This window comes from Lissotriton helveticus, chromosome 2_1 (genome assembly GCF_964261635.1).
Source record: "Lissotriton helveticus chromosome 2_1, aLisHel1.1, whole genome shotgun sequence".
NCBI classification, from domain to species: domain Eukaryota; kingdom Metazoa; phylum Chordata; class Amphibia; order Caudata; family Salamandridae; genus Lissotriton; species Lissotriton helveticus.
Window position 1 is genome coordinate 886659297 of NC_136059.1, and position 18609 is coordinate 886677905.

Consider the following 18609-nt stretch of genomic DNA (forward strand, 5'->3'; position numbering starts at 1 on the left):
CGGGGTGGTGAATACTCCGCGGCTGGACGGCCGCGTATAAATCAATGCTCGAAGGTGTCCACCTTTGAGTAGCACGCGAACAGCAGCTTGGTTTATGTATAGGTGAGGACGGGGATCCACTCGTAGACGCTGCTCCGTACGGGATCTGCCCGACGCGTTTCGAAGCTCCATTTGCTTCTCTTCAGGGGCTTTAACGAAAGCGGTGTGCGCAACCGCCGACCCACTTCCCCATTTTATATATAACACACCCACCGATGGGAGGCTCAAATGAGACTGTGCATTCTGGGAAGTGTGGTCCGGGAAGCACACAATCAAGTCCTGTATGGACTCCACAAGTAGGCCCGTCCTCGATTCCAAGTACGAATCCAAGTCGGGCAGATCCCGTACGGAGCGGCGTCTACGAATGGATCCCCGTCCTCACCTATACATAAACCAAGCTGCTGTTTGCGTGCTACTCAAAGGTGGACACCTTGGAGCATTGATTTATACGCGGCCGTCCAGCCGCGGAGTATGCACCACCCCGGTACCCTGGGGGTCACGAAAGTGAAGCAGCAGTCGTACTTGGAATCGAGGACGGGCCCACTTGTGGAGTCCATACAGGACTTGATTGTGTGCTTCCCGGACCACACTTCCCAGAATGCAGAGTCTCCTTTGAGCCTCCCATCGGTGGGTGTGTTATATATAAAATGGGGAAGTGGGTCGGCGGTTGCGCACACCGCTTCCGTTAAAGCCCCTGAAGAGAAGCATATGGAGCTTCGAAACGCGTCGGGCAGATCCCGTACGGAGCGGCGTCTACTAATGGATCCCCGTCCTCACCTATACACAAACCAAGCTGCTGTTCGCGTGCTACTCAAAGGTGGACACCTTGGAGCATTGATTTATACGCGGCCGTCCAGCCGCGGAGTATGCACCACCCCGGTACCCTGGGGGTCACGAAAGTGAAGCAGCAGTCGTACTTGGAATCGAGGACGGGCCCACTTGTGGAGTCCATACAGGACTTGATTGAATGCTTCCCGGACCACACTTCCCAGAATGCACAGTCTCATTTGAGCCTCCCATCGGTGGGTGTGTTATATATAAAATGGGGAAGTGGGTCGGCGGTTGCGCACACCGCTTCCGTTAAAGCCCCTGAAGAGAAGCATATGGAGCTTCGAAACGTGTCGGGCAGATCCCGTACGGAGCGGCGTCTACGAATGGATCCCCGTCCTCACCTATACATAAACCAAGCTGCTGTTCGCGTGCTACTCAAAGGTGGACACCTTGGAGCATTGATTTATACGCGGCCGTCCAGCCGCGGAGTATGCACCACCCCGGTACCCTGGGGGTCACGAAAGTGAAGCAGCAGTCGTACTTGGAATCGAGGACGGGCCCACTTGTGGAGTCCATACAGGACTTGATTGTGTGCTTCCCGGACCACACTTCCCAGAATGCACAGTCTCATTTGAGCCTCCCATTGGTGGGTGTGTTATATATAAAATGGGGAAGTGGGTCGGCGGTTGCGGACACCGCTTCCGTTAAAGCCCCTGAAGAGAAGCATATGGAGCTTCGAAACGCGTCGGGCAGATCCCGTACGGAGCGGCGTCTACGAATGGATCCCCGTCCTCACCTATACATAAACCAAGCTGCTGTTCGCGTGCTACTCAAAGGTGGACACCTTGGAGCATTGATTTATACACGGCAGTCCAGCCGCGGAGTATGCACCACCCCGGTACCCTGGAGGTCACGAAAGTGAAGCAGCAGTCGTACTTGGAATCGAGGACGGGCCCACTTGTGGAGTCCATACAGGACTTGATTGTGTGCTTCCCGGACCACACTTCCCAGAATGCAGTCTCATTTGAGCCTCCCATCGGTGGGTGTGTTATATATAAAAAGGGGAAGTGGGTCGGCGGTTGCGCACACCGCTTCCGTTAAAGCCCCTGAAGAGAAGCATATGGAGCTTCGAAACGCGTCGGGAAGATCCCGTATGGAGCGGCGTCTACGAATGGATCCCCGTCCTCACTTATACATAAACCAAGCTGCTGTTCGCGTGCTACTCAAAGGTGGACACCTTGGAGCATTGATTTATACGCGGCCGTCCAGCCGCGGAGTATGCACCACCCCGGTACCCTGGGGGTCACGAAAGTGAAGCAGCAGTCGTACTTGGAATCGAGGACGGGCCCACTTGTGGAGTCCATACAGGACTTGATTGAATGCTTCCCGGACCACACTTCCCAGAATGCACAGTCTCATTTGAGCCTCCCATCGGTGGGTGTGTTATATATAAAATGGGGAAGTGGGTCGGCGGTTGCGCACACCGCTTCCGTTAAAGCCCCTGAAGAGAAGCATATGGAGCTTCGAAACGCGTCGGGCAGATCCCGTACGGAGCGGCGTCTACGAATGGATCCCCGTCCTCACCTATACATAAACCAAGCTGCTGTTCGCGTGCTACTCAAAGGTGGACACCTTGGAGCATTGATTTATACACGGCAGTCCAGCCGCGGAGTATGCACCACCCCGGTACCCTGGAGGTCACGAAAGTGAAGCAGCAGTCGTACTTGGAATCGAGGACGGGCCCACTTGTGGAGTCCATACAGGACTTGATTGTGTGCTTCCCGGACCACACTTCCCAGAATGCACAGTCTCATTTGAGCCTCCCATCGGTGGGTGTGTTATATATAAAATGGGGAAGTGGGTCGGCGGTTGCGCACACCGCTTCCGTTAAAGCCCCTGAAGAGAAGCATATGGAGCTTCGAAACGCTTCGGGAAGATCCCGTACGGAGCGGCGTCTACGAATGGATCCCCGTCCTCACCTATACATAAACCAAGCTGCTGTTCGCGTGCTACTCAAAGGTGGACACCTTGGAGCATTGATTTATACGCGGCCGTCCAGCCGCGGAGTATGCACCACCCCGGTACCCTGGGGGTCACGAAAGTGAAGCAGCAGTCGTACTTGGAATCAAGGACGGGCCCACTTGTGGAGTCCATACAGGACTTGATTGTGTGCTTCCCGGACCACACTTCCCAGAATGCACAGTCTCATTTGAGCCTCCCATCGGTGGATGTGTTATATATAAAAGGGGGAAGTGGGTCGGCGGTTGAGCACACCGCTTCCGTTAAAGCCCCTGAAGAGAAGCATATGGAGCTTCGAAACGCGTCGGGCAGATCCCGTACGGAGCGGCGTCTACGAATGGATCCCCGTCCTCACCTATACATAAACCAAGCTGCTGTTCGCGTGCTACTCAAAGGTGGACACATTGGAGCATTGATTTATACGCGGCCGTCCAGCCGCGGAGTATGCACCACCCCGGTACCCTGGGGGTCACAAAAGTGAAGCAGCAGTCGTACTTGGAATCGAGGACGGGCCCACTTGTGGAGTCCATACAGGACTTGATTGTGTGTTTCCCGGACCACACTTCCCAGAATGCACAGTCTCATTTGAGCCTCCCATCGGTGGGTGTGTTATATATAAAATGGGGAAGTGGGTCGGTGGTTGCGCACACCGCTGCCGTTAAAGCCCCTGAAGAGAAGCATATGGAGCTTCGAAACGCGTCGGGCAGATCCCGTACGGAGCGGCGTCTACGAATGGATCCCCGTCCTCACCTATACATAAACCAAGATTCTGTTCGCGTGCTACTCAAAGGTGGACACCTTGGAGCATTGATTTATATGCGGCCGTCCAGCCGCGGAGTATGCACCACCCCGGTACCCTGGGGGTCACGAAAGTGAAGCAGCAGTCGTACTTGGAATCGAGGACGGGTCCACTTGTGGAGTCCATACAGGACTTGATTGTGTGCTTCCCGGACCACACTTCCCAGAATGCACAGTCTCATTTGAGCCTCCCATCGGTGGGTGTGTTATATATAAAATGGGGAAGTGGGTCGGTGGTTGCGCACACCGCTGCCGTTAAAGCCCCTGAAGAGAAGCATATGGAGCTTCGAAACGCGTCGGGCAGATCCCGTACGGAGCGGCGTCTACGAATGGATCCCCGTCCTCACCTATACATAAACCAAGCTTCTGTTCGCGTGCTACTCAAAGGTGGACACCTTGGAGCATTGATTTATATGCGGCCGTCCAGCCGCGGAGTATGCACCACCCCGGTACCCTGGGGGTCACGAAAGTGAAGCAGCAGTCGTACTTGGAATCGAGGACGGGCCCACTTGTGGAGTCCATACAGGACTTGATTGTGTGCTTCCCGGACCACACTTCCCAGAATGCACAGTCTCATTTGAGCCTCCCATCGGTGGGTGTGTTATATATAAAATGGGGAAGTGGGTCGGCGGTTGCGCACACCGCTTCCGTTAAAGCCCCTGAAGAGAAGCATATGGAGCTTCGAAACGCGTCGGGCAGATCCCGTACGGAGCGGCGTCTACGAATGGATCCCCGTCCTCACCTATACATAAACCAAGCTGCTGTTCGCGTGCTACTCAAAGGTGGACACCTTGGAGCATTGATTTATACGCGGCCGTCCAGCCGCGGAGTATGCACCACTCCGGTACCCTGGGGGTCACGAAAGTGAAGCAGCAGTCGTACTTGGAATCGAGGACGGGCCCACTTGTGGAGTCCATACAGGACTTGATTGTGTGTTTCCCGGACCACACTTCCCAGAATGCACAGTCTCATTTGAGCCTCCCATCGGTGGGTGTGTTATATATAAAATGGGGAAGTGGGTCGGTGGTTGCGCACACCGCTGCCGTTAAAGCCCCTGAAGAGAAGCATATGGAGCTTCGAAACGCGTCGGGCAGATCCCGTACGGAGCGGCGTCTACGAATGGATCCCCGTCCTCACCTATACATAAACCAAGATTCTGTTCGCGTGCTACTCAAAGGTGGACACCTTGGAGCATTGATTTATATGCGGCCGTCCAGCCGCGGAGTATGCACCACCCCGGTACCCTGGGGGTCACGAAAGTGAAGCAGCAGTCGTACTTGGAATCGAGGACGGGTCCACTTGTGGAGTCCATACAGGACTTGATTGTGTGCTTCCCGGACCACACTTCCCAGAATGCACAGTCTCATTTGAGCCTCCCATCGGTGGGTGTGTTATATATAAAATGGGGAAGTGGGTCGGCGGTTGCGCACACCGCTTCCGTTAAAGCCCCTGAAGAGAAGCATATGGAGCTTCGAAACGTGTCGGGCAGATCCCGTACGGAGCGGCGTCTACGAATGGATCCCCGTCCTCACCTATACATAAACCAAGCTGCTGTTCGCGTGCTACTCAAAGGTGGACACCTTGGAGCATTGATTTATACGCGGCCGTCCAGCCGCGGAGTATGCACCACCCCGGTACCCTGGGGGTCACGAAAGTGAAGCAGCAGTCATACTTGGAATCGAGGACGGGCCAACTTGTGGAGTCCATACAGGACTTGATTGTGTGCTTCCCGGACCACACTTCCCAGAATGCACAGTCTCATTTGAGCCTCCCATCGGTGGGTGTGTTATATATAAAATGGGGAAGTGGGTCGGCGGTTGTGGACACCGCTTCCGTTAAAGCCCCTGAAGAGAAGCATATGGAGCTTCGAAACGCGTCGGGCAGATCCCGTACGGAGCGGCGTCTACGAATGGATCCCCGTCCTCACCTATACATAAACCAAGCTGCTGTTCGCGTGCTACTCAAAGGTGGACACCTTGGAGCATTGATTTATACACGGCAGTCCAGCCGCGGAGTATGCACCACCCCGGTACCCTGGAGGTCACGAAAGTGAAGCAGCAGTCGTACTTGGAATCGAGGACGGGCCCACTTGTGGAGTCCATACAGGACTTGATTGTGTGCTTCCCGGACCACACTTCCCAGAATGCACAGTCTCATTTGAGCCTCCCATCGGTGGGTGTGTTATATATAAAATGGGGAAGTGGGTCGGCGGTTGCGCACACCGCTTCCGTTAAAGCCCCTGAAGAGAAGCATATGGAGCTTCGAAACGCTTCGGGAAGATCCCGTACGGAGCGGCGTCTACGAATGGATCCCCGTCCTCACCTATACATAAACCAAGCTGCTGTTCGCGTGCTACTCAAAGGTGGACACCTTGGAGCATTGATTTATACGCGGCCGTCCAGCCGCGGAGTATGCACCACCCCGGTACCCTGGGGGTCACGAAAGTGAAGCAGCAGTCGTACTTGGAATCAAGGACGGGCCCACTTGTGGAGTCCATACAGGACTTGATTGTGTGCTTCCCGGACCACACTTCCCAGAATGCACAGTCTCATTTGAGCCTCCCATCGGTGGATGTGTTATATATAAAAGGGGGAAGTGGGTCGGCGGTTGAGCACACCGCTTCCGTTAAAGCCCCTGAAGAGAAGCATATGGAGCTTCGAAACGCGTCGGGCAGATCCCGTACGGAGCGGCGTCTACGAATGGATCCCCGTCCTCACCTATACATAAACCAAGCTGCTGTTCGCGTGCTACTCAAAGGTGGACACATTGGAGCATTGATTTATACGCGGCCGTCCAGCCGCGGAGTATGCACCACCCCGGTACCCTGGGGGTCACAAAAGTGAAGCAGCAGTCGTACTTGGAATCGAGGACGGGCCCACTTGTGGAGTCCATACAGGACTTGATTGTGTGTTTCCCGGACCACACTTCCCAGAATGCACAGTCTCATTTGAGCCTCCCATCGGTGGGTGTGTTATATATAAAATGGGGAAGTGGGTCGGTGGTTGCGCACACCGCTGCCGTTAAAGCCCCTGAAGAGAAGCATATGGAGCTTCGAAACGCGTCGGGCAGATCCCGTACGGAGCGGCGTCTACGAATGGATCCCCGTCCTCACCTATACATAAACCAAGATTCTGTTCGCGTGCTACTCAAAGGTGGACACCTTGGAGCATTGATTTATATGCGGCCGTCCAGCCGCGGAGTATGCACCACCCCGGTACCCTGGGGGTCACGAAAGTGAAGCAGCAGTCGTACTTGGAATCGAGGACGGGTCCACTTGTGGAGTCCATACAGGACTTGATTGTGTGCTTCCCGGACCACACTTCCCAGAATGCACAGTCTCATTTGAGCCTCCCATCGGTGGGTGTGTTATATATAAAATGGGGAAGTGGGTCGGTGGTTGCGCACACCGCTGCCGTTAAAGCCCCTGAAGAGAAGCATATGGAGCTTCGAAACGCGTCGGGCAGATCCCGTACGGAGCGGCGTCTACGAATGGATCCCCGTCCTCACCTATACATAAACCAAGCTTCTGTTCGCGTGCTACTCAAAGGTGGACACCTTGGAGCATTGATTTATATGCGGCCGTCCAGCCGCGGAGTATGCACCACCCCGGTACCCTGGGGGTCACGAAAGTGAAGCAGCAGTCGTACTTGGAATCGAGGACGGGCCCACTTGTGGAGTCCATACAGGACTTGATTGTGTGCTTCCCGGACCACACTTCCCAGAATGCACAGTCTCATTTGAGCCTCCCATCGGTGGGTGTGTTATATATAAAATGGGGAAGTGGGTCGGCGGTTGCGCACACCGCTTCCGTTAAAGCCCCTGAAGAGAAGCATATGGAGCTTCGAAACGCGTCGGGCAGATCCCGTACGGAGCGGCGTCTACGAATGGATCCCCGTCCTCACCTATACATAAACCAAGCTGCTGTTCGCGTGCTACTCAAAGGTGGACACCTTGGAGCATTGATTTATACGCGGCCGTCCAGCCGCGGAGTATGCACCACTCCGGTACCCTGGGGGTCACGAAAGTGAAGCAGCAGTCGTACTTGGAATCGAGGACGGGCCCACTTGTGGAGTCCATACAGGACTTGATTGTGTGCTTCCCGGACCACACTTCCCAGAATGCACAGTCTCATTCGAGCCTCCCATCGGTGGGTGTGTTATATATAAAATGGGGAAGTGGGTCTGCGGTTGCGCACACCGCTTCCGTTAAAGCCCCTGAAGAGAAGCATATGGAGCTCTGAAACGCGTCGGGCAGATCCCGTACGGAGCGGCGTCTACGAATGGATCCCCGTCCTCACCTATACATAAACCAAGCTGCTGTTCGCGTGCTACTCAAAGGTGGACACCTTGGAGCATTGATTTATACGCGGCCGTCCCGCCGCGGAGTATGCACCACCCCGGTACCCTGGGGGTCACGAAAGTGAAGCAGCAGTCGTACTTGGAATCGAGGACGGGCCCACTTGTGGAGTCCATACAGGACTTGATTGTGTGCTTCCCGGACCACACTTCCCAGAATGCACAGTCTCATTTGAGCCTCCCATCGGTGGGTGTGTTATATATAAAATGGGGAAGTGGGTCGGCGGTTGCGCACACCGCTTCCGTTAAAGCCCCTGAAGAGAAGCATATGGAGCTTCGAAACGCGTCGGGCAGATCCCGTACGGAGCGGCGTCTACGAATGGATCCCCGTCCTCACCTATACATAAACCAAGCTGCTGTTCGCGTGCTACTCAAAGGTGGACACCTTGGAGCATTGATTTATACGCGGCCGTCCAGCCGCGGAGTATGCACCACCCCGGTACCCTGGGGGTCACGAAAGTGAAGCAGCAGTCGTACTTGGAATCGAGGACGGGCCCACTTGTGGAGTCCATACAGGACTTGATTGTGTGCTTCCCGGACCACACTTCCCAGAATGCACAGTCTCATTTGAGCCTCCCATCGGTGGGTGTGTTATATATAAAATGGGGAAGTGGGTCGGCGGTTGCGCACACCGCTTCCGTTAAAGCCCCTGAAGAGAAGCATATGGAGCTTCGAAACGCGTCGGGCAGATCCCGTACGGAGCGGCGTCTACGAATGGATCCCCGTACTCACCTATACATAAACCAAGCTGCTGTTCGCGTGCTACTCAAAGGTGGACACCTTGGAGCATTGATATATATATATATATATATATATATATATATATATATATATATATATATATATATATATAGCCACAGCTTTCTTCTTCCCACGTTAAGTAGAGTAAATATATATATATATATTGCCAAAGAGGCTTTAGTTTCCCAAAGCAGAGAGGGTCGCACTCACCAAGGATGTTCAGTTTCAAAATTTATTTCATGTGGCATTCCATTGTTATGCTCCAAACCAGACAGCAAAACAAAGCGCCGACGCGTTTCGCAGCAGCCGCTGCTTGATCACGGCATTACCAATACTTTTCAGTTGCTTGCATATAACATGTTTGAAAAACCAAAAGCATTACATCACTTCCTGACATGTGATCCACACACCCCTTGGGCTTATGGGACTTGTAGTCAAAATTGGTTTTCATAGTCTGTTGTGTATTCCACCATACACTTTAGGGGATTTTTTCTGCGATTGGCAACAAAACCATCCGACACATAACTATTTTTGGTATCTCAGTGTGTTACATCGTGCATTATCTTATTTTATCCTATTAATACATATTTTTTTAATTTATGCAATTGTTATTATCATACTCTTATATGTCTCTATTGAGTCTTGGATTATTTGATATGCACATATAATTCTTCGGACTGATTCAGCCCAAACGGGGTCATAGTCCTGAAATTTAAAATGTGTCGGGATTCTTTTTGACGTAGTATTCTTTCCAGATTTCCTCCCCGTTTGTTCTCTGATACTTGGTCAATGCCATAGAACTTTAGTAGTTTCCAGTCCCCGTTATGGCTTGTTTCCATATGTTTGGCAATGGCATTATTTTTGTCTTTATTGGTGGTTGCACGTGTATGTTCAAGAATCCTTTTCTTTAATTCACATGTTGTGCTCCCTATGTATTTTTTCTTACAGGGGCATTCAACCACGTACACCACATATCGGCTCTTGCAAGTGATTAGTTTCTCAATTTTCCACATTTTATTGTTTGCCATTTGGACCTCAGATGTTGGCTTTGCTATTTGGCACGTCTTGCAATTATAGCATTTTACAAATCCCTTTGTTTTCAACCAGTCACTGTTTTTGTTTTCAGGGTTGAAATGGCTTTGTATAAGCCGATCCTTTAAGTTTGTAGCACGACGATATGTTATTGTAGGGTGATCCCCCACCAAAGTACCAATGCTGCAATCTAATTTTAGGATTTTCCAATTCTTTTTCAGGATTGAGTTTATTTCCTGGTAATTTTGAGTGTAGTCTGTTATGAATCTTATTTCCTGTGGATGCGTTATTTCTTTTGGTTTCACCATTAGACAGTCTTTTCTGGCTTTTTCATTCGCTCTTTTCCAGCAATTACCCACAGTGCTGGCACTATATTTTCGATTTTGGAGTCTTTGTATTGAATCTTTGCTATTTTTCAACCATTCATTTTCTTCGCTGCATATTCTGCGTATCCGCAGAAATTCCCCATACGGGATACTCTCAATCAGCGATTTTTGGTGGAAGCTGTCAGCTTGCAGAGTGGCGTTTGTGGATGTTGATTTACGATGTAGAGTGGTCTCCAATTTGTTGTCCTTTACGTATATTCTTAGATCCAGAAAGATAGCTTCACTTTTGTTCATCTGATAAGTGAATTTGATGTTTTCCATACTTGTATTCAGTATGTTGAAATATTCCTGGAATTCCGATGAAGTACCTTTCCATATGATGAATAAATCATCAATAAATCTTGTCCATTGGACTATTTTAGTCACATATTTTTTATTCGTTATCTTCCACGCCACTTCTCTTTCCCACCATCCCATGGTGAGGCAGGCATAGCTAGGGCTACAAGAAAAGCCCATTGCAGTTCCATTGCATTGTTTGTATATTTCGTCTCCAAATAGAAAAATGTTGCCAGTCAAACATATTTCCAACATTTCAATTATCATGTGATTATGATTGCATAAATGAATGTCTCTCTCCTGTAAAAAGTACTTGCATGCATTTATCCCTAGATCATTAGCTATGGTCGTGTACAATGAAATCACATCCATTGTGATTAGGGAATAGGAGTCATCCCATGTAATTGATTCAATTTTTCGTAGCATGTCGCTGGTGTCTTTGATATAAGAATCAAGTTTTTCCACAAAGGGTTGCAAAAAGTGGTCCACATAGTTTGCCATTGGTTCCAACAATGATCCATTTGCGGAGACAATTGGTCTTCCCGGGGGGTGCACCGCATCTTTGTGCACTTTTGGGAGGAAATATATTGTGGCCATTGTTGGATGATCCACCACCAAATATTTCCTTTCGTCTTCATCTATTAGTTTTTGTGCTGTCTATTGATTTATTTTGTGATCAACCTCTTGTTTCAGTTTGTTTGTAGGATTTGTTTGTAATTTTTCATAGTAAGAGGTATCTCTTAACTGTCGGTGAGCTTCTTCAACATATGCTTGTTTGTCTAAAATGACAATATTGCCGCCTTTATCGGCCATTTTTATTATAATATTTTTGTCATTAGATAAATTTTGAAGTGCCACTTTTTCCTCTTTAGTCAAATTATCTTTCAGTCTTTGTTGTTTCATTTTATATAGATCATGTATGACAGCCTCTTGAAAAAGGTCTATTTTATTCCCCGGTGCTAATTGGGGATAAAATCTTGAAGTTGGGTGTTTTTTACTTAGGCCTGCTCCTATTTGATCAAAAACATCTTGGAGCCTTCTTTCTACATCCTCCAATGCATTGAGATTCAACAATGTAAGGTAAGCTGTTTCATCTTTTGCTTGTAAGTTAGATTGGGGGATTGGGTTTTGTTTGCATTCTTTTTTTGGATGTTCAATAAAGAATTTTGAGAGTTTTAGTTTCCTTACATAAAGATACAAGTCTATCCTTGTTTGTGCGATATCTATAGATTTGGTTGGGCAGAAATTGATGCCTTTTTTGAGGAGATTTGTTTCTGATTCAGTTAATTGTCTTTTTGATAAGTTGACTATTTGTAGTTCCGTTGTTGTTGACATATCATTTGAGTTGGTACTTAAATTGTTTTCATCCAGATGGGTATTTATTCTCGTTCCTTCCGTTGGGCCATGCTTCTGGTCATTGCACCAGTTTTTTCCGTTGAAACACTTGTTCCTTCTGGCTCTCCGCCGCGGTTTTTTCCTTTTGTTCGCCAGGAGCGTCCTCTGCCCCTTCCTCTTATTTGATTTTGTGCACCACGGCTCTGTTCCCATTCCCTTTGGTGAAGAACCAGGCGCAGGTCCCCTAAAAAATCCTGTTTTTCCCGTTCTGCTTGGTTGTCAGACTCCTCTCCACTTAACAGTCCTGTGGAGGTTAACGAGGAGGCACTGCTGGAAGTACTTGCTCTCTCATAGCCTGGAGCATTCTTTCTGAATGAGTCAAATTTTCGGGCGAAGGTGAATATACGTCCTTCCGCATAGTCCACTGTATCTCTGATGAATTTGGAATGCTTACGTTGTCTTACTGCTTCCTCATGTTTTTGTACATGGCCTTCAATTTCATTTTTATATTTTGTCATTTCCGGATTTAATTTCAGTGTTGCCAAATCTTTCTCCATTTCACATAACTCTTCCTTTATTTTGCTCAATGCCACATCAATGTGTTTTACAAGAATCTCCATTAAGCCTAGTGAAGATTTCAGCAAAAAATTGCCCCAGTCCTCCAATAAATCATTTGTTGCATCTTGGTAGTTGGGCATTAGCATGATTCGAAGGCCTCTAGGTACTCTGCGTACCTCCAAATATTTATTCAGAGCCAACAACTCCCAAGATTTATTTATTTCCTTTTTGCTTAATTTTTCCCAAAGTCGAAGTTTGCCTTTCACATCCAATTTCCCCATTGTGTTTTGTGTTTCCACATCTTTCTGTATTTGGTCTTTTTCAAACATAGAGGAGAAAAACTCCTGTCTATTTTCCTCTCTTTTTTCCATTTTTGGTGTGTAGCTTGGAGTAAACCTTCTGATGCCTTTATTTTAACCGTTATTTCTTTAATTTTGTCTTATTTGAACACCCTTGTTCGAGATATTCATTTGCATGTCATTCCCCTGTGTTAACTTGCTTGTGTATATCTGTTTGACACATTTGCGTTTATTTTCCCAGGTTATATATGTCAGAAGAGGTTCCCACTCCTAGCTTAGGAAACAAAAAAGACTCGCACTCCAGGGTCCGTGTGTAAGTCGTTTATTGGCGACGCGTTTCGACCTAGCGGTCTTCTTCGATAGCCAACCAAGCAAACAATTCAATCACCATTTTAAAGTGCACCAGGGGATCAGTGAACATAGACATAGGACCATATTCCAAGGTTCGAACTACAGGGCCTGTGTGGACTACAAATTATATAGAAGAAAGACTCATTGATGTCACCATTTCATGATGTCGTTTTTAGAAGGAAAATTAAATACATTTCACGTAAACATATTTGCATAGTATCTATTACTTGTGTATTACTAGATTGCATTTTACATTTTGATATTGTTTTAATTAACCAGCTTCATCAGATTAATTAAATGGGTAAATTAAATAGACAAATTAAGTTAGATTAACTTAATCTAAACTAGACATACTGGCCCAGTGGCCAAACACACATTTCAACACATTAGATTTGATTTTCCTTTGATTTATACATCAATATCAAGTCAAAATAGTCACACAGTTTTAGGCCAAGTGGCCTCGTTGCATTATTAGACCATTTCACATTTTAAGTGAACATGGCCGAGAGAGACACATGCCTACGCCTGGCCAGGTGGCCTGTATCCGGTTAGGGCATTCCCCATAACTGTAACTATCCAACAAAATGAGGGGGAGTTTAGAACAGGGAGTTGTGTCTCATCCTGCCAGTTGACGTCACCAAATTTAATCAAATAAATTGAGAGGTCGGGCTATGTCAAGGGGGGAGTGAGGGATGGCTTAGGGGGGTGTGGGGAATGAGGCCTATCTTCATAAAAGGATTAAGTTGGACCTAAAAAATAGATAAAAAATAGGAATTTGTTTAATTATATTAGTGCTAAAATTACGTCTTTTAGCACTGTGATTGGTGCAAGGTGTGAACCCTATACTGGCTATGGGAGGCCTCCACGGACCTGCGCCATGAGGTACAGTTGTGGGTGTGATTGTGTGGTTAAAAATTGGTGGAAATATGGTGTGTGCTCCAAGGGAAAGAATAAACAGTACCGCAAGTGAGATGGTGACATATTTTGAAAAGTGCAAACTATCTTGCATGCATGAGCAAGTGTGGACTGCCGAAGTCAAAGTCTATGCTAGATTGTGAAGCTCATAACTCAGCAGCTATCATTGGAGAGAGCCCTCTCCAATGGGATAGTGTGTGTTGATGGTAGCATACACAATAGCTGGATAGGGAGGTGGCGAGAGATCCACGTGCAGAGATAATATAAAGTCATTGAGGGCCTAACATAAGGTCTTCAGCCAATGTGCACGTGTAGCTCCTCATCCTCGTTCATACCAAAGGGGTTCCTTGAATCTAGATGGATGATGTACTCGGATTCAAGTATGCGTGGCTGCTTGAATCTGTTGCCCCCTCTCGGATTCGCAGGAATTCTGTCAATACCAAAGAAAGACAATTGGTTAACATTGCTATTATGAAAACATAACCAGTGGCGTGCAGTGGCATAATTCATGTCAACATTTTTTATGGCCCTCATGTGCTCCAATATACGTTTCTTGATTGGAAAGATGGTACTACCAACATAGAACTTCGCACATGGGTAAACAATCACGTACACACAAAAGTCAGTGTTACAGTTCATAAACTTTCCAATTCGTTCGTTCCTGCCAGTAGGGAGAGAATACATTTTGACATTCTTGCTATTGGCACAGGCTTTACATTTGCCAAATTTGTAGAATCCTTTTTGTTCTTTTAGCCAATCTTTTGTTTTTTTGGGGGTCTTAAAGTAACTCTTCACTAGCATGTCTTTCAAAGAGCGAGCCTTCCTGTATGTTATCTGGGGTTGTTTATTGATTGTTTTGCCAATCACCGGGTCACTCCTGACAATGTGCCAGTGCCTCTTCAGGATCTCACGTACACTACCTGCCTTTACATTGTAGGATGTTATCAGCCTGACATTATTGGATTCCTGGCTCTCTGTAGTTCTGGGTCCCTTTTTGGTCAAGAGTGTCTTCCTGTCTCTGGCTCTAGCTTTCTCTCTTGCTGATGAAAGTACCTGGTTCGAGTAACCCCTGGCCCTGAACCTTTGTCTCATAGAGGCTTGTTCCATCTCATACGTGGTTTCTGAGCTACTGTTCCGTTTTGCCCTTAAGAATTGCCCATATGGGATACTCTCTTTGAGAATGTTGGGATGGTGGCTTTTGGCATGTAGAATGCTGTTGCCTGAGGTCGGTTTCCTGAACAGACTGGTTTGTATGGCCCCTTCCTCAATGCTAACTTTTATGTCAAGGAAGTCCATTTCTGTCTGATCTGCCTTGCTGGTAAATTTCAGATTTACATCATTACTGTTAAGGGAGGCGAGGAATTTATTCAGTTCTCTTTTGGAGCCATCCCAAATCAGAAAAATGTCATCAATGAACCTCGTATAAAAGGCAATGTGACGGGTGTGATTGACATTTGCATCTGACCATAGTACTTGTTCCTCCCACCACCCCATCAGCATGCAAGCAAAGCTAGGAGCAAAGCAACTTCCCATAGCCGTGCCCACCTCCTGTTTATACCATAGATCGTCAAACAAAAAGAAATTGTTTAGTAAACAAAACTCCAACATTTCGAGTAACATTTCTGTTAGATGAAGGAAAAAGACAGATCTGTCCCTTAGAAAGTGTTTGCATGCCATCAAGCCATCAATATGCCTGATACAAGTATACAACGATACCACGTCAATAGTAACTAGCCAATGATTGTCCTCCCACCTGATACCATCAATGTTAGTAATGAAGTCTGTACTGTCCCTACAATAGGAAGAGCGATCCTGTTACAAGACCACATTGCACGAAAAAAAGAAGAAAAAAAATAAAATATATATATATATATCTTACCTACTGGCGGTTGCCAGTAGGTATTTATAGTTAGGACCTCGTTTCCATAGGAAATCTGCAACATTCTATTGGGAATAACTTTGCCGTTGATTGACGGAATTGGCTGAATTACTCCAAGAAAATGGCCAGCCCCGCTCCGCTCCTTCCCTGAAAGTTTGGGGGGGATTCGTCAGGCGGGGGCCGAGATAAAAGGGGGGTTTCAAAATGTGTTTTCCCCATGTTAATTTCCAAAAAGGTTAGAATCCAAATCTGTAAATAAAAACAACATTACAATCAATTTAAAACATGTAAAAATTGTACCTAACGCACACCTATGTACGGAGGAAACAGAAACAGGGGAAAGGCAGAAAGAAGCCTCCCAACTCTAATGAGGACACACAGGTAAAACAAAATCTTGAAGCTTAAACAATCTAAATAACAGGAAAGAATTAGGACCCTGCTCCTAAATGTATTGCTAGTTCCTCATCCATATTTAAACCCCCTGGGTTTTTGGTTTGGAAATCAGTGATGTATCTTGATTCTGGTTGTCTAAGTGTGAGGAGCCTGTCCCCTCCTCTTGGATTCTTGGGGATTTGCTAGAGAATTAGATAGCTAGGTTCAGCTATATTGGCAAAATGTCTTTCGTGGAAGTGACAAGCCACCGGTACTTGGGATCTTTATTTGTGATGGATCTTAGATGCTCCAAAACCCTTTACTTCACTGTACAGGTGGTACTCCCAATATACCAGAGTTTACAGGTACACTCGATGACATATATGACAAAGCTAGTGGTACAGGTTAGAAATTGTGTGATTCTTTTGGTAACTCCTCTGTACTCCAGCACCCCCTAAACTTGCTGTGTCTACATGCCTTACAATGACCGCATGGAAAAACTCCTATCAGGCCATGGTTGGTGGTTGTGGGGTAGTTGGTAATGTCATTTTTAACTACTAGGTCACAGATGTTTCAGTCGTGCCTGTATGTTATATTGGGTCTCTCGGTAATAGTTTCACCTATGACCCCATCGGTTTTAAGTATGTCCCAGTGTCTAGCCATAATTAGTTTGATTTTCTGTGAATCAGAGTTGTATGTCAGAATCATGCATGTACTGTCTCCGTCACCATCGTCAGTGGTCTTGGGCTTGTCTCCCAGAGTGAGTGCTCTTTCTGCACCTTCTGCTCTGTCCTTAGCTTTGTTCAGGACCCAGTTAGGATAGCCTATGGTCTTAAACCTGCTTATAATGGTCTTACTCTCCTCAATGTAAGCTGCAGTGTTATTACAGTTCCTTTTAGCCCTCAGCAGTTCCCCATACAGTATATTCCATTTGAGTGCCTCCGGATGACTGCTGAGGGCATGTAGGACACTGTCCCCTGCCGCCACCTTCCAAAAAACGGAAGTAAATATCTTACCCTGTCTGATCTCAAGACAGACATCAATATACTCAGCTTTGTTAGCACTGATATTCCCAGTGAGGAGGATGTTGTACCTGTTAGTGTTCAATTTTTCAATAAATACCTCAGCCTGACTCTTGGAACCTTTCCAAATAATGAACAAACATCTATGTAGCGTAGCCACATGATGACTTGTTCAAAATTGTCTTTGAGGGCAAAGATTTCCTCCGTCCAGCAGCCCATGAACAGGTTGGTAAAACTTGGGGCAAAATAAGAACCCATTGCACTACCAGTGACCTGCCTATAGAGGGCTCCATTAAATGAAAAAAATTTTTTTTAAGGCAAAACTCATCTCTACAATCATACGACTGTGCTCGCGGTACCTGAGTGACCTATGTTTAAGATAATGTTCACACAATTCTAAACATTAATTGTGGTCTATTATGGTGTACAGTGAGTGAGCATCCAGGACAATGATGAGAGACTCAGAATTCCATTCCAGATTTTCCATTTTGCACAGAAAATCCTTAGTGTCCCTTATATAGCTAGGCAATTGTATGACAAAGTCTCTCAAAAAATGATCAACATATTTAGAAATATGTTCAGTGACGCTCCGTATGGATGAAACAATGGGCCGCCCTGGTGGTCTAGTGCTGTCCTTGTGGACTTTGGGCAGCAAATACAGTATGGGAAGTGTAGGATGATCTTTCTTCAGATAACAAAACTCCTCCCACTCCAACAGACCCTTGTCCCTCAAGGTTATCAACTTGTCCCAGACGTCAATAATGCTGTGGTTGTAAATGTTATAGGTGACTTGTATGTAATAACGACCATCTTCCAGTTGGCGTAAAGCCTCACTTATGTAGTCTGCTCTATTGAGGACAACAACATTCCCACCCTTGTCCAATGGAAGGGTGATAATGTTGGAGTCCTCTGTCAATGCCTTGAGTGCATGTCTCTGTGTGGAAGAGAGATTGGTGGACGTGCCTTGCTGTGCTTTCTTGGTCTTACGTCTAAAATCCTGCCTTAATGGTGCAGTTGTGAAACGTATCGATGTTATCATGTGGGAGTACAGGTAAAAAGGTGGACTTAACCTTGAAATCAATGCGTGCTGATGCATCTTGCTGTAAATCCATGCCCTCGAGAGTTTGAGTGACACTAATGTGTTAACTCCTTTCATCCCTATTCTGTTTAAGTCCTACCAGGGTGATAAGGGTATCTACGTCACTGATAGCGCGATTGCTGTCTATCCCCTTTTTCAAATTACTGTTGAAATTGTTCTGTCCTAATCTCTTCAATTTATGCCATTTCTTTAATTTCAGTTTTCTAACAAACTTGAAGAGATCAATTCTCGTGCTGGTATAATTAAAAGGGGATGAGGCACAAAAAGAGAGGCCCAAACAAAGAGTCAGTTTTTCATCATAAGTCTTCCGGAAAGGTTAACTACAGTTCTGTTTACCATTTCCATATCCATTAGTAATTCTT